The following is a 19,484-nucleotide window of genomic DNA, read 5'->3' as shown; positions in this document are numbered from 1 at the left end:
AGTGGGGCCCTGATGAACGGGATTAGTGCCCTTGTTAAAGAGACCCCAGACAGTTCCCTTGCTCCTTCCATCACATGAGAGCATTGAAAAGATAGTCATCTATGAACCAGGATATGGGCTTTCACCAGGCACAGAATCAGGAGGCCTTGATCTTGGACTTTCCAGCCTCCAGAGCTGTGAGCAATAAATTTCTGTTGTTTGTAAGCCACTCAGTCTTTGAAATTTTGTTAAAGCAGACCAAACTAAGACAGCTTCCACTTTCCTATCTGCAATATACGGGCACTAACATACTCTTCAGCAATACGTGAACCATGAACTTCCTGATGTTCAAGCTGGTTTTGGAAAAGGCAGAGGAACCAAAGATCAAACTGCCAACATCCACTAGATCATGGAAAAGCAAGAGAGTTCCAGAAAAACATCTATTTCTGCTTTATTGACTATGCCAAAGCCTTTGACTGTGTGGATCACAATAAACTGTGGAAAATTCTGAAAGAGATGGGAATACCAGACCACCTGACCTGCCTCCTGAGAAACCTATATGCAGGTCAGGAAGCAACAGTTAGAACTGGACATGGAACAACAGACTGGTTCCAGATAGGAAAAGGAGTACGTCAAGGCTGTATATTGTCACCCTGCTTATTTAACTTCTATGCAGAGTACATCATGAGAAATGCTGGGCTGGAAGAAGCACAAGCTGGAATCAAGATTGCCGGGAGAAATATCAATAACCTCAGATATGCAGATGACACCACCCTTATGGCAGAAAGTGAAGAGAAACTAAAAAGCCTCTTGATGAAAGTGAAAGAGGAGAGTGAAAAAGTTGGCTTAAAGCTCAACATTCAGAAAACAAAGATCATGGCATCTGGTCCCATCACTTCATGGGAAATAGATGGGGAAACAGTAGAAACAATGTCAGACTTTATTTTTGGGGGCTCCAAAATCACTGTAGATGGTGATTGCAGCCATGAAATTCAAAGACACTTACTCCTTGGAAGGAAAGCTATGACCAACCTAGATAGCATATTCAAAAGCAGAGACATTACTTTGCCAACTAAGGTCCATCTAGTCAAGGCTATGGTTTTTCCAGTGGTCATGTATGGATGTGAGAGTTGGACTGTGAAGAAGGCTGAGCACCGAAGAACTGATGCTTTTGAACTGTGGTGTTGGAGAAGACTCTTGAGAGTCCCTTGGACTGCAAGGAGATCCAACCAGTCCATTCTGAAGGAGATCAGCCCTGGGATTTCTTTGGAAGGAATGATGCTAAAGCTGAAACTCCAATACTTTGGGAACCTCATGCGAAGAGTTGACTCATTGGAGAAGACTGTGATGCTGTGAGGGATTGAGGGCAGGAGGAGAAGGGGATGACAGAGGATGAGATGGCTGGATGGCATCACTGACTCGATGGAAGTGAATCTGAGTGAACTCCGGGAGTTGGTGATGGACAGGAAGGCCTGGTGTGGTGCAATTCATGCAAAGAGTCGGACATGACTGAGCGACTGAACTGAACTGAACATACTCTTCAAAGGGTTGCTGAGGGACTTCCCTGGTGGTCAGGTGGCTAAGACTCCATACTCCCAATGCAGGGTGCCCAGGTTCCATCTCTTGTTGGGGAAGTAGATCCTACATACAGCAGCTAAGAGTTTGCATGTCACAAATGAAGATCTGGCCTACCACAACTAAGACTTGATGCAGACAGATAAATAAATAAAATATTTTTGTTATAAATGGCTCCTCAGGTCATTAAATGAGATAATATCTGTAGAAAGTGCCTAGCATTGTAATAAGAACATAGTAGCTTGTCAAATTCATTTGTTGAATGAATTGAATTTAAAATTGAATCAAAGCTATAGTATAGAATTTACTTAATTTGAAGATATTAAATGGAACATTAGTTTCCTTACATATTATTTCAATACAGACTGCATTGCAATGAGTTAACAAAAATAAGCACACAATATAGATATGTACTCATATGCACATATAATCCTTCTTCAGTGTATTCTGATACTACATTGTATAATATATTTACTGTTCATATAGAGAACTGGGGTGGAAAATAATTGCATTTTGCACTGCAATAAACTATAGAAATTACTTAGACAACCAATAATCCACCTACATAATCATGGGGCTTAAATTTTTCTTGATGCAAATTATTTAAAACAATTTTGAGAGTAGGAGAAACAGTTTTGCACTAGGCCTATGAAGGCAACTTTAAATCCCCATATCCATGTCGGTTGTGCTCAGCAGCATAGTGCAAGGTTCTCAGAGTTCTCTTCAATTTCTTATTTGAGATCACTTGAAAATCATCATATCATATTTTAAATAAATTACTAGTTTTAGGTAATATTCCTTAAGTCATTTCTGTAAGTCAAGTTAACATTTTTATCTTAGAAGGGAGCATAGTTTTTAAAATTAACAGATGACTTGGTCAAAAACCCTTTTTAAAAATAATACTTAAGGGAAAGTGATAATTCTAAAAACCGCTGGAATTTAGACCACTGACATAGGCACTTAGGCATATAGCTTTGTTTGGGGGGGCAGGTGTTGTAGGGAGATGAGCAAGTACCAAATGAAATTATTTCCATACATCTAGTTAGTTTTGTATGGCTCTAGTAAAGTGTATCTTGATATAACTTGTTAGAAATTTGGACAAATTTGGACATGTCACTTCCACATCCCACCCGCTATAATTTGTTACTATCCTAGCTTGAGACGGAATTTCCTTTGCTGAGCATTGTTGCCCAGCTTAATAATCACCATGTTGCTGTGAAAGCAGTTAACCATGTCCACCCACTGAGCTCATTCCCTTGGCCATTATAACTAGAAGCAAATTATGTGTCCATGACATTTGGAAAGCTGATGCCCATTTTTTATTCATCAGCCACCCATGGAACAGCCACCAGTGTTTCTAAAGTGATCACTTTCTCACTAACAATTAGCAAGTTGCTTTGGCTCATATTCTTGGTGAGAAATTTGCTTGCAGTTCTCAGGAAGACACGTGGATCTCAACATCCTCATTAAGAGATGCAACCAACATATAAGATCCAGGGAGGAAAAGTGAAAGCTCCCAATGTATCTACCTTCTCCACCAATTTGGTAGAAAGAAGTAAACTCTTGATGGAAAAAAGAGAAAGACTTGACAAAGAATGAGAAAAGTAAATAACATCAAAAATGTGTCCCTTGCCCACATTAACATTCAAAATACTATGTGCTCTCAGAAAAGGAAAAATACATAATTTACTGCCAAGCTAACATGCCATGCAGTTCCAGACTTAACATATCATTGAGGGATAGATTTCATAAAGTGGAAAGGAATACATCCCAGAGGTAGTGTGCATACTAATACCCCTGCCCCTTTTGCTGCCACTTTATTTTTTTTAATATTTATTTATTCAATTGGCTGCACCAAATCTAGTTTCCTGATCAGGGATCGAACTCTGGTCCCCTGCATTGAGAGCACAGTCTTGGCCACTGGACCACCAGACAAGTCTCTGCCGTCACTTTCAGATAGAGCAAGACCACTAACCGACGTATTTCCTCTCCAAACATCCCCCACCTCAAACCTCCACTTGTAACTATAAAAGCAGTATCTGAAAGGTCATATGGAAGCCTCTGAAAACTTGAAATTTTTTCCCATTTCCATCTGTTTTGATGACATTGGCCACACAAAGCCTTTGTTATTGTTAGTTGCTAACTCATGTCCGACTCTTTTGTGACCCCGAGAACTGTAGCTGACCAGACTCATCTGTTGGTGGGATTTCCTAGGCAATAATACCGGAATGGATTGCCATTTCCTTCTCCAGAGGATCTTCTCAACCCTTAGGATCAAATCTGTGTCTCCTGCATTGCAGGCAGATTCTTTACCTCTGAGTCACCAGGGAAGCCCACACAGAGCCTTGGCTTCATATTATTTACTTGCCCTTCCCACCCAATCTCTATAGACAACCAAAACAATCTAGGAAGCGCAACAGCTATTAAGAGCATAGACTTTGGTGTCTTTTCAGACCTTGGCTGGAATCTCAGTTCTGAACTTCTGAGTGAGTCAGGGGCCAGAAGATGGAAACAAAAGCACAAAAACATCATAGGGGTTTCAAACAGGAAGCAGAAATTGAATGCAGGAAAATGGCATCCCAGAAGTAAAGAAAAGAAGCAAAATGTGATATATTTGTCAGCTTGTTTATTAGATATAACAACATAGCATAGGCTTGGTGGCTTGAAAAACAAAAACTTATTTTCTCACTGTTCTAGAGGCCAGAAATCCAAGATCAGGATGGCAACATCGTCGTGTTCTGATGAGATTTTCCTTCCTGGTTACCTTACAGATAGTCACTTTCTTCCTTACAGGCAGGGGATAGACAGCCTTTTCCTATCTCTTCTCTCTTTTTTGATTGGAATATAATTCTTTACAATTATGTCAGTCTCTGCAGTACAATGAAGTGAATCAGCTATATGTATACATATATCCTCCCCCTCTTGGATTTCCCTCCCACCCCTCCATCTCACACACCTAGGTCCCCACAGAGCTTTGAACTGAGCTCCCTATGCTACACAGCACCTTCCCGTGAGCTATCTATATTATACATGGTACTGTATACATGCCAATTCTACTCTCCCAATTCATCCCACCCTCCCCTTTCCGCCCAGTGTCCAAATGCCCATTCTCCGCATCTCTGTGTCTTCTTTAAGGACTCTAATTTGACCAGATCAGGGCCTCACTCTTACAGCCTCAAGGAGGAAATGGCAACCCACTCCAGTATTCTTGCCTGGGAAATCCCATGGATGGAGGAGCCTTGCAGGCTACAGTTGGTGAGGTCTCAAAGAGTCCTGAATGCTGAGCAACTGAGCACACACTGAGCTAGCAACTGAGCACACACTCATTTATGGCTCATTTAACCTTAATTACTTCCCTAAAGACCCTATCACTGAATACAAGGGGTTAATGCTTCAACATGTGAATCTGGAAGGGACACAAGTCAGTCTACAGCAGGAGATACAAAGCAATGGAAAGAAACCCCATTAATCACCTCTGAAATTGGAGTGACACCCAGAAGCAAATGTTGTCACCAGAGCCCAGAAGCCAAGGCCATCAGCTGGAGATACAACCACAGCAGCAGAGGCAGCCTAGTGAAAACTGAGACCTGGAGGGAGGAACAGTCCAGGGAAGACTGAATCCAGAAGGAGATGCAGCTGCCTGAAGCAGGGTCATAATGGCAGGAAGACATTCTCTGGTTCTCCCCTCGGGGCCCCCCCTTCACCCTTTCCACTCTTTCACTAGTACCTCTAGTACCTCCAACTGGTCAGTGTTACCAGGAATCCTCATCAAGGGAGCCTGAGACATGTAGTTTCCTGCCTTGCAGAGCAGAGGGGCACAGGTGAGACATGGAGCTGAGAACACACTGACAGAGGAATGGTACACTTACTGTGTGACCTTGGGCAGTTCACCTTTCTGAACAGCAGTTTTTGCATCTGTAAAATGGGACCAATAAAAGAGCTGTTTTAAGGACTGAAGAATAGAATTTTGTAACACATTTGTTGTTGTGGTGGTGGTGGTTGCCGCTCAGTCGTGTCTGACCCTTTGCAACCCCGTGGACTGTAGCTCACCAGGCTCTTCTGTCTATGAAATTCTCCAGGTAAGAATACTGGAGTGGGTAGCCATGTCCCTTGTCCAGGGAATCTTCCCATCCCAGGGATCGAACCCAGGTCTCCTGCACTGCAGGCAGATTCTTTGCTGTCTGAGCCACCAGGGAAGCCTGTGAAGCATTTAGGACAGTATGATTAGGGCTCAATAAATGCTACTTATTGTTAGTCAGGGTATGCTTATTTTAACTCTTAACAGTGACTTTAATGTTAAAAAATATGAAACATATTTTGATATTGATTACTTAGTTGATGCTATTCTGGAAGCATTGTTAAAGTTTTTAAAATGATCATAGTATGGTTATCTTTTTAAAAGAGTCTTCTGAATTTTAGAGTTACATATTGAAATACAGATAAATGATATGATATTTGGGGATTTGCTAACTATTATCCAATGGGCATGGAGAGTAGGAATGTTGTATAGCTAAAAGAAATTTGACTAGTAAGCTGATCATTGTTGAAGTGGAGTCATAACTGACTTTTCTATCTGTTTACATTTTTTCTGGGCTAAAATTTTTGTAAAAAAATAAATAAATAAAACATAAAATATAGAAAAAATGACTCTGCCTAATCAGGAAACTATGGTCAATAGAAGAGGATCAATAAACCAGGAAGATCCAAAAGCTGGATTTGTAAAATAGAACTTCTAAAAAGGTGAGAACACCTGCAGTGTCCTTCCCAGCTTCCCTTCTGCATTTCTACTTCTTTTCTCCTTCTTATACACATCCATTGGAGGTCCCTGCCTTCTTCTTTCCCTCTTAGCCAAAGGTTCCACAATTGTGAACATGTATGCCTGTGTGTGACCATCAAGTTCATTACTGGATCAATCTATTCATCTATTCAGATTTTTCCCCACTTCCCATTTTAGACAAAGGGAATGCTCCAGCTATTCCCCACATGAATCAAGGTGAGGGCACCTGTTCAGCTTTGGAACTAGAAGAATGGTAGGAACTGGATGAAAGTACAGGAAGTAACCAGGCTTCCCTGGCTGCTCAGTGGTAAAGAATCCTCCTGCCAATGCAGGAGATGCAGGTTCAAATCTTGGATCAGGAAAATCCCCTGGAAAAGGAAATGGCAACCTACTCCAGAATTCTTGCCTGGAGAATCCCATGGACAGAGAAGCCTGGCAGGCGACAGTCCATTGGGTCACAAAGAGTCAGACTCAGTGACCAAACAGTAAGTAATCAGGACACAGCAGCATTGTCAAGGACAGGAGGGCCAGAGATAACAGATGCAAAATTCACAGTTTTACCTATTTGAAATAATGCTCAAGCAGGAATCTTTCAAGGACTAATATGCCAGGAAAACGAAAATCTTGCTGAAACCAATCGTGATCACGTGTGCTCAGTCACTAAGTCATGTCCAGTGCTTTGCAACCCCATGGACTGTAGCCTGTGAGCCTCCTCTCTCCATGGGATTCTCCAGGCAAGAATACTGGAATGTTGTTGTCATGCCCTCCTGCAGGGGATCTTCCCAACCAGGGATCAAACCCATTTCTCTTGCATCTCCTACACTGGCGGGTGGATTCTTTACCACTGCACCAAAAACAGTAGTATTTTCTCATTCCAGATCTTCCTTTTTCACGTGAGCACGTGTAGTGTGGTCACTCAAGCAGTAAATGAGACTTGAGTATTTCTACCCCAAAAAAGACAGATAGAAGATATTCTGGGCAAGAGTCACATCAAAGATAGCTGTTCACCTGAGTCTCAACAGCAAGATCAACAATTAAATCATCTGAAAGCATACATTTCTCTATAGTTTAGAAAGCAATTGCAGATACATCATCCTGCTTAAACTTCACATGTGTAGAACAGATGTTGTGATTTCTCTTTTCAATTTGCACAAAACAGAAGCTCAGAGAAGTGATTTATCTCCATGAGAGGAAAGCCTGCAGGACTCTTTTTTTTTTAATGAAAAGATATTTTCATTTTCAAATTCAAAATACAACAAATATTCCTTGTAGAATACTCACCCACATTTTGACCATGAGATAACTGTTTATTTCAGTGTATTTCTACCTTTTTTTAATGCACAAATTTGATAAGGCTGTGATCATCCTGAAAATATCATTCAGCAACCCACTACTTCAGTAACAATATGCTATAATGTTTGACATTTTATTTCACATTCATCATCATGACAAGGTATTGCATGAACCCCTGGCATTTATCACATCCCCCTCCATCCTGCACACAACTCCCCATGTTTATGGCCACTGTAACCCTTTCATTCCAGTTGATTCAATAGTCTCAAAATCATAACACAAAAGCCCACAAATATTCAAGTTATGAAAATAAACATGTTCGGTTGACAACAACAATCTTTATTATGACAAATATTGTTATCCTCGACCCTTTCTTGAAACCTGAGCAACCAATGCTTATCAACAGATATTTACTGAGCATCTAGTTTATGCAGAAGATATATCAGCTCTAGGAGTGAATGAGTTGATATTCTATTCATCCCACGTAACGATGAGTCAGTGTAAGCAATCTGAGGCGACGTTGTTTTTGGTTTAAAAATTGACATTAGGCAAAATAACTATAAGCGGCAAAGATCGCAATGTAGGCGAGATGGGCTTGAGAAAAAAAAAATTCACAATAGAAAGCAATCCGAGAGACCAAGGGAGAAATCAGGAGAGGCAAGAATCTTCCCAGAACTAAAGAAGAAATCTTGAAGGGAAGAAACTGATAATATATAGGGTTGGCCAAAAAGTTCATTCATAAGACATTATGGAAATCCCTAACTTTTTGTCCAAATAGTCTGGTGAGAAAAGCATGATCAAACTAGAGTCAACAGGTGCGTTCGTCACTCGGGTGGCCTTGGGCAGGTCCCCTACAGCTTCTCAGTACCCCAAGGCTGGAAGGGGCATCAGTATCATCATATATCATGTTTGTTATGAATTTATTAAGTATCAGGAACCAGGGCAACTGCTTTACATAGATTACATTAGTCATAACCACCATATGAGAATGTATAAAATGTGTTATGATTTTGAGACTATTGAATCAACTGGAATGAAAGGGTTACAGTGGCCATAAACATGGGGAGTTGTGTGCAGAAGGATGGAGCGGGATGTGATAAATGCCAGGGGTTCATGCAATACATGAATCCCCCCTAATCCTAAGGGATTGCAGTTAGGAAAGTTAAATAAATCATCCAAAGTCACAGAACCAGTAAGTATCTGGGAATAGACTCAACCCCGTTCTCTCTAACACACGCTCTCTACTCTACACCATGTTGTTTTCCTTGAAGGACATCAAATTTGGTCAAACTCCTGTGATCTTTCAGTCCATTTATATCAAACTGCTAATATGGGAAATTTCTTCGAGAATGGGATCTCCTGGCTACTTAGGCAGCCCATTCCATCTTGGAATATCTCTGAACTCGTTAACTCACATTCATTCATTCAACAAGTATTTGTAAGTACAAGTACTTTAGGGGACAGGTGTAGTGCCAGGCTACCCCCAGGCAACATAGGAGTGACCAGATTTAGTCCCTGCCTTCATGGAGTTTATACTCCTATAAGAAGAAGGGAAAAAATAAATAATAAATAAAGGTTTGAAGTGAAGTCACTCAGTCGTGTCTGATTCTTTGTGACCCCCATGGACAGTAGCCTATCAAGCTCCTCTGTCCATAGACTTTTCCAAGCAAGAGTACTGGAATGGGTTGCCATTTCCCTTCTCCAGGGGATCTTCCCGACCCAGGGATTGAAACTGGGTCTTCCGCATTGCAGGCAGACACTTTACCATCTGAGCTACCAGGGAATCCCAAAATAAAGTTTTAGAGGGTGATAACTGCTTTGGAAAAAAAAAAAATAGAGTAAGGAGGTTTAGGAGAGGGGAGAAACAGTTTGTTATTTCATATAGGGAAGTTAAGGAAGGTCTCTCTGATAAAGATATGAGACGTTTATGAGATAATATGCACATATCTATGAGAGATTCACAGAAATATATATGAGAGAATCCATTCCAGGCAGAAAAAGAACAAGTACAAAGGCTCTAGGTAAAACCTTATTCAGCATAATTGTAGAATAATAAGGAACCATGGTGGTGGAAACAGAAAGGGCAAGGAAGCAGGGGTCAGAGAGATGGGGGACCTGATCAGTAAAGCTCTTGTAGTTACAGTCAGTGCAGAGCTTTAGAAAGTTTTGAGCAAAGAAGTGACACAGGTATATATAGAAAGAATCACTTTGGCTGCTATGTTGAGCAGAAATAGTCCAGAACAAAAGGTCCACTTAGGAAGCTATTATACTCCTCTCCTGGCTCAGTGGTAAAGAATCCACCTGCAGTGAAGGAGACTCTCTGATTCAGAAGACATGAGTTCAGTCCCTGGGTCGGGAAGATCCCCTGGAGAAGGACACAGCAACCCACTCAGTACTCTTGCCTGGGAAATCCCATGGACAGAGGGGCTGGCGGACTACAGTCCATGGGGTCACAGGAGTCGGACAGGACTTAGCGACCAAACCATCACCACAGAAAACTATTACAATAACGTAGGCAAAAGAGTTTCGTGCCTAGAATCCAAAGGTAGCATTGGTGATGCAGGCTACCGGTCAATTCCATACGATTTGCTGATGGAAATTTGTAAAGAGTAGGATAAAAGAGAAAGCAAAGGTGATATGAGGGGTATTTGGCCTCAGAAACAGGAAGAATAGGGTTTCCATCTATTGACATGGGAATGACTGGGAAAGACTTTTAAAAAGGGCAGGAGGGGAGGGAAGAGAAGGGAAAACAGAACATTGACTTTGCCCTGGGAAGTTGGCAGCTGCCCATGAGACATTAATAAGCAGATGGGAACTTCCCTGGTGGTTCAATGGTTAAGATGTCACACTTCCAATACAGGAGATACGGGTTCAATCCTTGTTCTGGGAATTAACATCCCACATGCTGCTCGGTATGGCCAAAAGGCAAAACTTAAAAAAAATAATAATAATAACACGCAGATGGCAGCTCAAGGGAAACTAATTGCTATAAACCCTGTGCTCTTATTTTACCTGTAAAGTGTGTGGAATACACATCCTCCGAGCTCTCAGTTAGGAGAAAAGATGTTGAGTGCTCTCGAAAGTAAAGCACATGATCAAACCAAGACGTGATCCTGATGATAATTTTTTATAATCACAGAAGTTAAAGTCTCAACAGTGAAGAATGAAAGGAACACACAGATGGGGAATGTGGCCCCATATGGGTAGTAGGATGAGAACAGAGGAGAAAACAAGCCTGATTGTGGAGATGTAAAATGAATGTGTTGGCTTTAATGGTGTGTTGTAGCCTTGGAGATGATGACTCGCTTGGGCAGCTTGCAAGCTCCACATGGTAAGTTAAGTCTTTCGAAGCCATTTTCTCATTCTGATGCTTCATGATCAAGTAATTCCTGGCAAGAAAGATCTGCTTTTATTCCTCAGGAATGACGACTGCTCTAGAAAGAAATGTCTGGCTTTATTTCATGGCCTTGTCATGGGCCTTATTTCATGGTCCACGGTACCTCATGCTTCAACTTCATGTCCCACATGTCTCTGGAGAAAGGGACTCTCACAACAGATACAGCTTCAGACTCCATGTTGCTAGAGTGACAGCCATATCTTCCAAGACGACAGCACTGGGTGGGTATCACCACCTTGCTCTCCACCCTGGAATCCTGGCTCCTCCTCTCGGGGAGAAAGAGCACAGTATGGGCTCTGTGTGTGTGAACTCACACACAGTGTGTAAGTTCCGATTTACTCAAACCAGTTCACTGAATTCAAAACTAGGCAGTTAAATTCAGCTTGTTTATTTCAAAAGCAAATAGTTAAAAAGAAGAAAACTTTAAGGGATTCCTCAAACTGCATTTTGGGGTTTTTTTTTGTTTTTTTTTTACATAAACAATTTATTGTTGATTCGAAGAGCAGAAGAAGACAAATGAGTGTTCACACTTGGAGCTGGCCCGATTTTGGTTTTGGCCATGGGATTTTTTTTTTTCTTTTATTTTCCTGCTCGTGGGATCTTAGTTCCCTAACCAGGGGTTGAACCTGGGCCCTCAGCATCAGCAGTGAGAGTTTGGAGTCCTAACCACTGGACTGCCAGGGAATTCCTGGGACTGGCCTGATTTATACACTTACTTTTACTTAAATCAAGGTGACCTCTGATAGAACTATTTTATGCATCAATGTGCGTGCAGGTACGTGCCCAGTCACGTCCAACTCTTGTGCAATCCCACGGACTGTAGCCCGATATGTTCCTCTGTCCATGGGATTTTCCCAGCAAGAAAACTGGAGTGGGTTGCCATTTCCCCCTCCAGGGGATCTTCCCAACCCAGGGATGGAGCCCGAGTCTCCTGCATTTCCTGCACTCGCATACAAATTCTTTAACACTGTATCACCTGTTGCTGCTGCTGCTGCCAAGTCGCTTCAGTCGTGTCCAACTCTGTGAGACCCCATAGGCGGCAGCCCACCAGGCTCCCCCGTCCCTGGGATTCTCCAGCCAAGAACACTGGAGTAGGTTGCCATTTCCTTCTCCAATGCATGAAAGTGAAAAGTGAAAGTGAAGTCGCTCAGTTGCGTCTGACTCTTAGCGACCCCATGGACTGCAGCCCACTGGGCTCCTCCATCCATGGGATTTTCCACTGCATCACCTAGGAAGCCCAAATAATCAGTAATAAAGCCAAAACTCTCAGAAAGAGAGGAGAAAGAAAGAAAAAAACAAACAGATAGGAGGGAAAGAAAATTCCATGTTAAAATGGTACCAATCTGTTCATTGTTGTACTAATGCTGCTGTAACCAAACAAGACTATTTTTCACTAAGCAACACAGTCTGCGAAAATCTGGGCCATCAATAAAGAGCTGAAATAACAATAACATTTTTCTGAGGAGGCAGCACTCTGTAGGTCAGGGAAAATACACTGGAATCTTAGAATCTAGTTCCAGCTCTGCTAAAACCAATGACATCACGTTTGGCAAGTCAATTTACCCACCCTAAATCTCTGTTTCCTTGTATTTAAAATAAGAAATTATTTCTTAGGTAGCTTCTCACTTTGGAGTTCTATCATCCTATTCTATTATAAATGCTTAGGTTACTGAAGGGAAAACTGCAAAACACTAGCAAGGGGACTGCCCTCGCAGTCCAGTGGTTGACTTCACCTTCCAGTGCAAGGGGTACAGGTTTGATCCCTGGTCAGGGAACTAAGATCCCACATGCTCCTCCAGCAAACAAAACAAAACAACACTTAAAAAAAAAGAAGAAGAAGCAACACTGTGGCAAATTCAATAAACACTTTAAAAATGATCCACATCAAAAAAAAATCTTAAAAAAAAACCTAGCAAGACTTGTATCTCAAGCACTGAACTTCATACACATGTATCTGACCACACCAGCCTCTTAATTCTTATATCAACCCACTTAGTATTCTCCTACCTCAGCTCCCTGGATGTTTGTACCCTTTACCTGTATGACTTTTGTATGACAGTGGTGAAGAATCTGCCTACCAATGCAGGAGACACAGGAGATGCAAGTTCAATCCCTGGATTGGTAAGTTCCCCTGGAAAAGGAAATGGCAACCCACTCCAGCATTCTTGCCTGAAGAATCCCATGAAAGCATGCATGTTCACACTTCCCTCTAGGATATGGTGGGGGAGTGGCATCTATCAGGCCGATGACCTCACTGTGCTGACCAGATGATTTCTGATTGACTGGTTTAAACTTCCATTTCTGGGAGAGACCAAAACTGTAATTGAGAGTCTCAGTTTGGAGAAGGAAATGGCAATCCACTCCAGTACTATTGCCTGGAAAATCCCATGGACAGAGGAGCCTGGCAGGCTACAGTCCATGGGGTCCCAAAGAGTCAGACACAACTGAGCGACTTTCCTTTCCTTTCCTTTCCTTTCCTTTCCTTTCCTTTGATGACATGGGACTGAGCGTAAGCGACTCCATTTGTGGATTACTGTCTTGTTTTTAACAGGAGAATTATTTCTTGTGCATTTTTTGAACATCACCACCTCCATCCTGGGGAGATGACAAGAGAACATACACTGGTAACTTTTATTCAGATTCCCTTCTGAGTTCATATGGCTCTGCCATAGGGGCCTGGGCAGCCTCTACCATTCAGAGAAGGAAGGCTCCAGAACATCGTAAAAGAGAGGTGCCCCGCCTTACCTCAACAGGCCTTCAGAAGGAAGTGCACACTGGCCCTCAATATTCCACACTGGTTCTTCCAGCCTGAAGTATGGGGTAATGAGTGGCTATTTAGAAAACCAGGGGATAACCTCTTCCCTTCCCCCAGGACTTGGTTAGTGAAGTGAAGCCGCTAAGTCATAGCCGACTCTTTGTAACCCCATGGACTGTAGCCTACCACACTCCTCTTTCCATGGAATTTTCCAGGCAAGAGTACTGGAGTGGGTTGCCATTTCTAGTAACATGCAAATGAAGAACATTCAGCCTCTTGTTAAGCAGCAGTGTTCGCCTACCTTCTTCAAGGCCTCCCCTGCCACATCCAGGTGCATTATGTGGTGGTGGGAGTAGGGGCTGGGATAGGGGGCAGTGAGCTGCAGTCCCCAACGCAACACTTTACAAGAATTTCTCACTACCTGCTCCTGAATCACCTGAGTATCTGGTTAAATGCAGCGGTGGTTCCATTGTCATTCCTTGCTTTGGGATTCCCTGGTGGCTCAGACAGTAAAGAATCTGCCTGCAATGCCGGAGGCCTGGGTTCAATCCCTGGGTCTGGATGATATCCTGCAGAAAGAAATGGCAACCGACTCCAGTATTCTAGCCTGGAGAATTCCCTGGACAGAGGAGGCTAGCGGGCTGCAGTCCATAGGATCTGCACTACCCTATCGACTGTCTGATTCGACTGACAATCCAGAGCGTCTGTCCATAGGGTCTGTACAGTCCACAGGGTCTGTATGACCCTATGGAGTCTGACACGACTGAATGACTAACACTTTCACTAATACTAGTTCAGAATGCCTAGACTCGGGCTATGACTGCATTTCTAACAAGCAAGTGCTCCAAAGGCAGCAGGCCCAGGCTCCACTAAGGAGTCTGGATCCGCGGGCTCTAGGCTCGCCGCGTACCTTCTGTGTGATCTCTTCTCTCCAGTTTCCACACCCACTGCAGCATGGCCACAGCCTCAGAGTCCGGCTTCTTTACTTTAAAATCGGATTTCAGAGCGCCTTGAGCTCCAGGCCAAACCTCAGTGGGCAAGGGGTGCCCCCCTTCCTTGTTAGCTCCTGGGCTCCCGACCTCCCCACCTGCCAGGATCTCTCGGTTACAGAGAAGAACCGGTGATACAAGTTTTCAGAAAGAACTCCCTCCCACCTCCAAGCCTCTCCTTTCAGCAGCGCGCTGCGTTTCTGGCGATGCTCCAGGTCGCGCCAGCCTGCCACCAGGACGCAGTGGGCGTGGTGCCTCTGCGGCGTTCTCTGGGCGGGGCGACCTGGAGAAAGATCTAGCAAAAACAAGATTCCAGTAGCCTCTCCCATTCCTTTCTCTGCTCCATCCCCAAAAGACTTCCTGATGAAAAAAAAAAAAAGTGTCACCCTGTCTGCTCTAAAATATTTTAAATCTCCGAGCAGTACTATTTACGCGGGTGGCGTGGAGGTGAGGGTCTTCAAAGGGTAAGATTTAGCAGCCGCGGCTTTTTGCACTATTTTGCAGAGATCGCACTCAGCAGGGAGATGCGGGCTGTAAGCAACGCAAAGTTTCAGGCAGAAAGCATCCTTGGGCTCCGTCTAGGTACCAGGCGGTGGAAGCCGCCCTGTAGCCCTTTCTTCCCCCCATGCACCATGAAGAAGAAACAGTGACCTGGGGCTACTGAAGGCTGCGGTGGCTCCGTGCTCAGTCATTTAGTCGTGTCCCACGTTTTGCGACCCATAGACTGTAGCCCCCCCAGGCTCCTCTGTCCATGGGATTTCCCGGGCAAGAATACTGGAGTGGGTTGCCATTTCCTCCTCCAGGGGAATCTTCCTGACCCAGGGATCCAGTCCATCTCCCCTGCATTGGCAGGCGGATTCTTTACCACTGAGCCACCAGGGAAGCGGTGACTCTGAGGCAGAATTTAATGTGCAGAAACCAGAGGGGAATGTCTGCTCTTAAAGGGGAGGGGGGAAAAGGCAAAGAAAAAAGTGATAACAGAAAGTTTTGATTTTTCAAAGCCTTTCAATTCAGTTCATTAAATTCTCACAGGCTAGGGAGGTTTGTTGTTAAACTACAGAAAGATGATTAAATGTTACATATTTCCAGTGAAATCCTAAAACACCATCAAATGCTCTCGGTCCTGTCAGGAAGCACGCCCAGCTCTTCACAGAGGAGGCCGCACCAAGAGCTGACAGGAGTCCAGGAAGGAAGAAGTGGGCGGGGAGTAGAGGGGGGCGATCCTGGAGGCCTTTCTTCTTTCCCCCGCCCCCCACACCGCAGCAGAGGGTGGAGGTGTCAGAGCATCTTGCTGCCACGAGGTCCAACCTGAGAAATGAGAAAGATTATCTTCGTCAAGAAGCAGACCTCCGTCTCCTCGAAAAACAGCCAGTGGGTTAAAGGAAGCAAGTTTCTTCTCGTTTTGTTTAAATTATCCCTGAGCTTGAGAGATGTTGTTTTACAGGTGGGCAGGGGAGGGGGCGGGGCTTCAAGGCTTCTAACTGGAAAAGCAAGAAGCCTGTCTTGCCTCTCTGAGAACAATAAGCTGAAGATGTTGGTCAGTTGCTCAGCCGTGTCTGACTCTTTGCGACACTATGGACTGCAGCACGCCAGACTTCCCTGTACTTAACAGTTTGCTCAAACTCATGTCCATTGAACCCATTCATGCCCACTGAGCTAAGGATATGGGGTCTAAATAACATCCCTCCCACTCCCCCTCTCTCCAAAAAAACGACCTAGTGATTGCTTGCTTTGCCTGAGAAGGGGCCATTTGTTTAAGGGTTGTGACCCCATCCACACCCCCACACACACCCAGAAGTGCCCCCATGGATGCTGTAAAAGCTGAAATCAGCTCCCTTTCTATCGTCTGGAGAATTCGGAGGTTCTCAGTGGTTAAAACACTTTAAGAGGTCACACTTCCCAGTGTCTGCTATTTGGAAGAACTTGGGAGGAGTTAAGGGCAGGACAGAGGGGAAACGGATCAGGCTCAATCTCTTGTTCCCTTATTCTTCCATCCCAGGTGCTCTAAGTCACTGAGGTGGCCCAAGTTCACTATCCATCCCCGTCCCCCTCCTCTCGTGGACGCAGGACACGAAGTGCCATGTTTCCACGGCTCTTAGTCTTCGGAACCCAGCCAACCCTGGAGGCCTGCCGACTAACACCCTGAGTCCGTGTCCAGAGAAGGTGGTGTGTTTTACTCTCACTTCAAGATCGCCCTCCGACTTCACACTTCTGACACCAGTTTTTCTGTCTAAAAGTGAGAATGATTTGTGACTTACAGTTGAGATGCTCTCGTCCACATATTCTCCTGTGTGGTTGTCTACCTGGGAGGAGGAAAAACAAGAAGGGGGGTGGGGGCATCTCTCTCCTCTGAAGTAAAAAGGTGAGATTCTCCAGTAAATAAATGACTCCAAACAAACTGACAAGTCAGAATGAGCAGATTATTCTTTCCTCTTCAGCCATGCAGGTAAGTTTCAAGTAAAATGCAGATAGAGATTTTAATGTAGGTTTTCTGTCTTTCCTAGTGGGTTGGTTATAGAATAAAAAGGGAGTATTTGTTTTGCTGCATCAAAGCATCCTTCCTGCTAGTTGTTTTCTTTTAAATGGGCATATCAGGAAATGGTCTGTTCTCCACATGAAATTAATAAGGATGTGGGGCAGTTATAGACTGAAAGAATGGCATTAAGCTAAAAGCAAAGGAATTAATGGTCATCAGTACACAAGCAAAAATGTCTTTAATAGCTCCAGAAACCTGAGCCTGTCAAAGCGAGAAACATACAGCATTTCAGTTTTTTTACAAAGCCATTTCGTATTTGATTATTTGTAATCCATTTGATTATTTGTTTATTAGATATATCCAATTTAAAGTCATGCGTGTACTATATCAGAACTGAAGGCATTAAAAAAATCAAAGGTGTCAACTCACATGGGTCTGACCATCTAACAAAACAATAAGCACTAATTTTTCTTAACACCCTAAGTTCTATATTAGCTGCCACTGTATTTATCTCAGTTAACTAGACTAATACTGCATTTCAAACGAATTAATGCAAGGAAGTTAAGGCCTTGAGGTATAGCTATGATGCTTTATAGGAAAAAAAAAAATATGGAGACTTCCTTGGTGGTCCAGTGGTTAAGAATCTGCCTTCCAATGCAGGAGATGAGGTTCGATCCCTGGTGGAGAAACTAGGATTCCACATGTTGTAGGCCCTTGCACCGCAGCTAAGGAAGCCTGTGTGCTGCACTAAGGACCAATGGAGCCAAGTAAATATTTAAATATTGTTTTACAAAAAGATAAAAAATGTGGGGATACATATGAGGGACTAGTAAAATGTACCTAGGACCCTTTGAACAGATATCCCACTAAGGGTGTTAATAAAGAAATCCTTCATTAGAAGAACAAACTGAAGATAACCATTAATATATTCATTACCAGGCTGTCCATAGTTTTCACAAACATATTTTTAAACTTAAATTAGGACACATGATCAGGTAAGAATGAGAACGATAGAGCACGATATTTGAAGCTGAAATGGTTTCAGAAATTCTTGAGTCGATGATTGCTATTCATAAAAGAATTAATGCCCACAACTTTATGGAAGCCCCTGGTGACCTTCATACTCAATGCTCATGTCCTTGTGTAGTTCTTTCCCACAATGAATCAGACAGACTGGTCCCTGCAACCAATAGAACAATGGTAGTGATGATGTGTGTCTTTCTAAACCAGGTCATAAGAGGCATAGCTTTGACTTCTTGAATGTCTTGCTCCAGGGGCAGTCAGCTGCTATGTCGCAAAAATCTGCAAGCAGCTGCCCAGAAGAGCCCACACGGACAAGAAATTACCATCCTAGTGAGTGAGCCACCTTAAAGTAGATTCTGGAGGCCTAATCAAGCCTACAGTAACCTCATACAACATATGACTACAACACCATTAGAGACCCAGAGCCAGAACATCCCAACAAGGCCATCCCTAAATTCCTGATTTGTGGAAATTAAGAAATAAATTATTGGGATTGATCCTAAATGTTTGTGATCTTTGAAAATAAACTTCAAATTCATCTCTATTTATAAAACCTGGTTCTTGTCTTCCTGCAGCTTAAAATTTGGCAGAGGAACTTATATGGACATAAATAATCAAAGGGTTGGAAGAAGAACTTAAGCATTCTCAGTAACTGCAGTGGGACACTGTGAATGCAGATGTGCCCTTGAACTGTACAGAGACTGTAAGAATGCTGGTAACTGCATGAAAGTTTCCAAGGAGCTGTCACAACACATGCCTGTGGAAATATGCTCTGATTCCACAAGGAATCAGGTGCCTCCCAAGCTGGACTACAAAGGATAGTCAGTGCAATAGTTGGTTAAGAGCATGGAGTTTAGAGCCAGCATGGGATATTTGAGGGGTTCTCCCCAGATGGTGCTAGTGGTAAAGAACCTGCCTGACATTGCAGAAAACATAATAGATGCAGGTCAGATCCCTGGGTCGGGAAGATTCCCTGCAGGAGGACATGGCAACCCATTCCAGTATTCTTGCCTGAGAATCCCATGGACAGAGGAGCCCCAAGGGCTATAGTCAATGGGGTCACAAAGAGTTGGACACAACAGAACAAATTAGGAGGCATGCATGCATGGGAGATTTGGATCTCAGCCTGCCACAAACTAGCTTGTGACCTTGGTCAAGTCACTTAACAACTCATCTGTAAAATGGGGATGATAATCATACTGGACTGATAACATTGCCAT

Source organism: Ovis canadensis, chromosome 2, assembly GCF_042477335.2.
Source record: "Ovis canadensis isolate MfBH-ARS-UI-01 breed Bighorn chromosome 2, ARS-UI_OviCan_v2, whole genome shotgun sequence".
Taxonomy (NCBI): Eukaryota; Metazoa; Chordata; class Mammalia; order Artiodactyla; family Bovidae; genus Ovis; species Ovis canadensis.
This window is presented reverse-complemented; position numbering follows the sequence as displayed.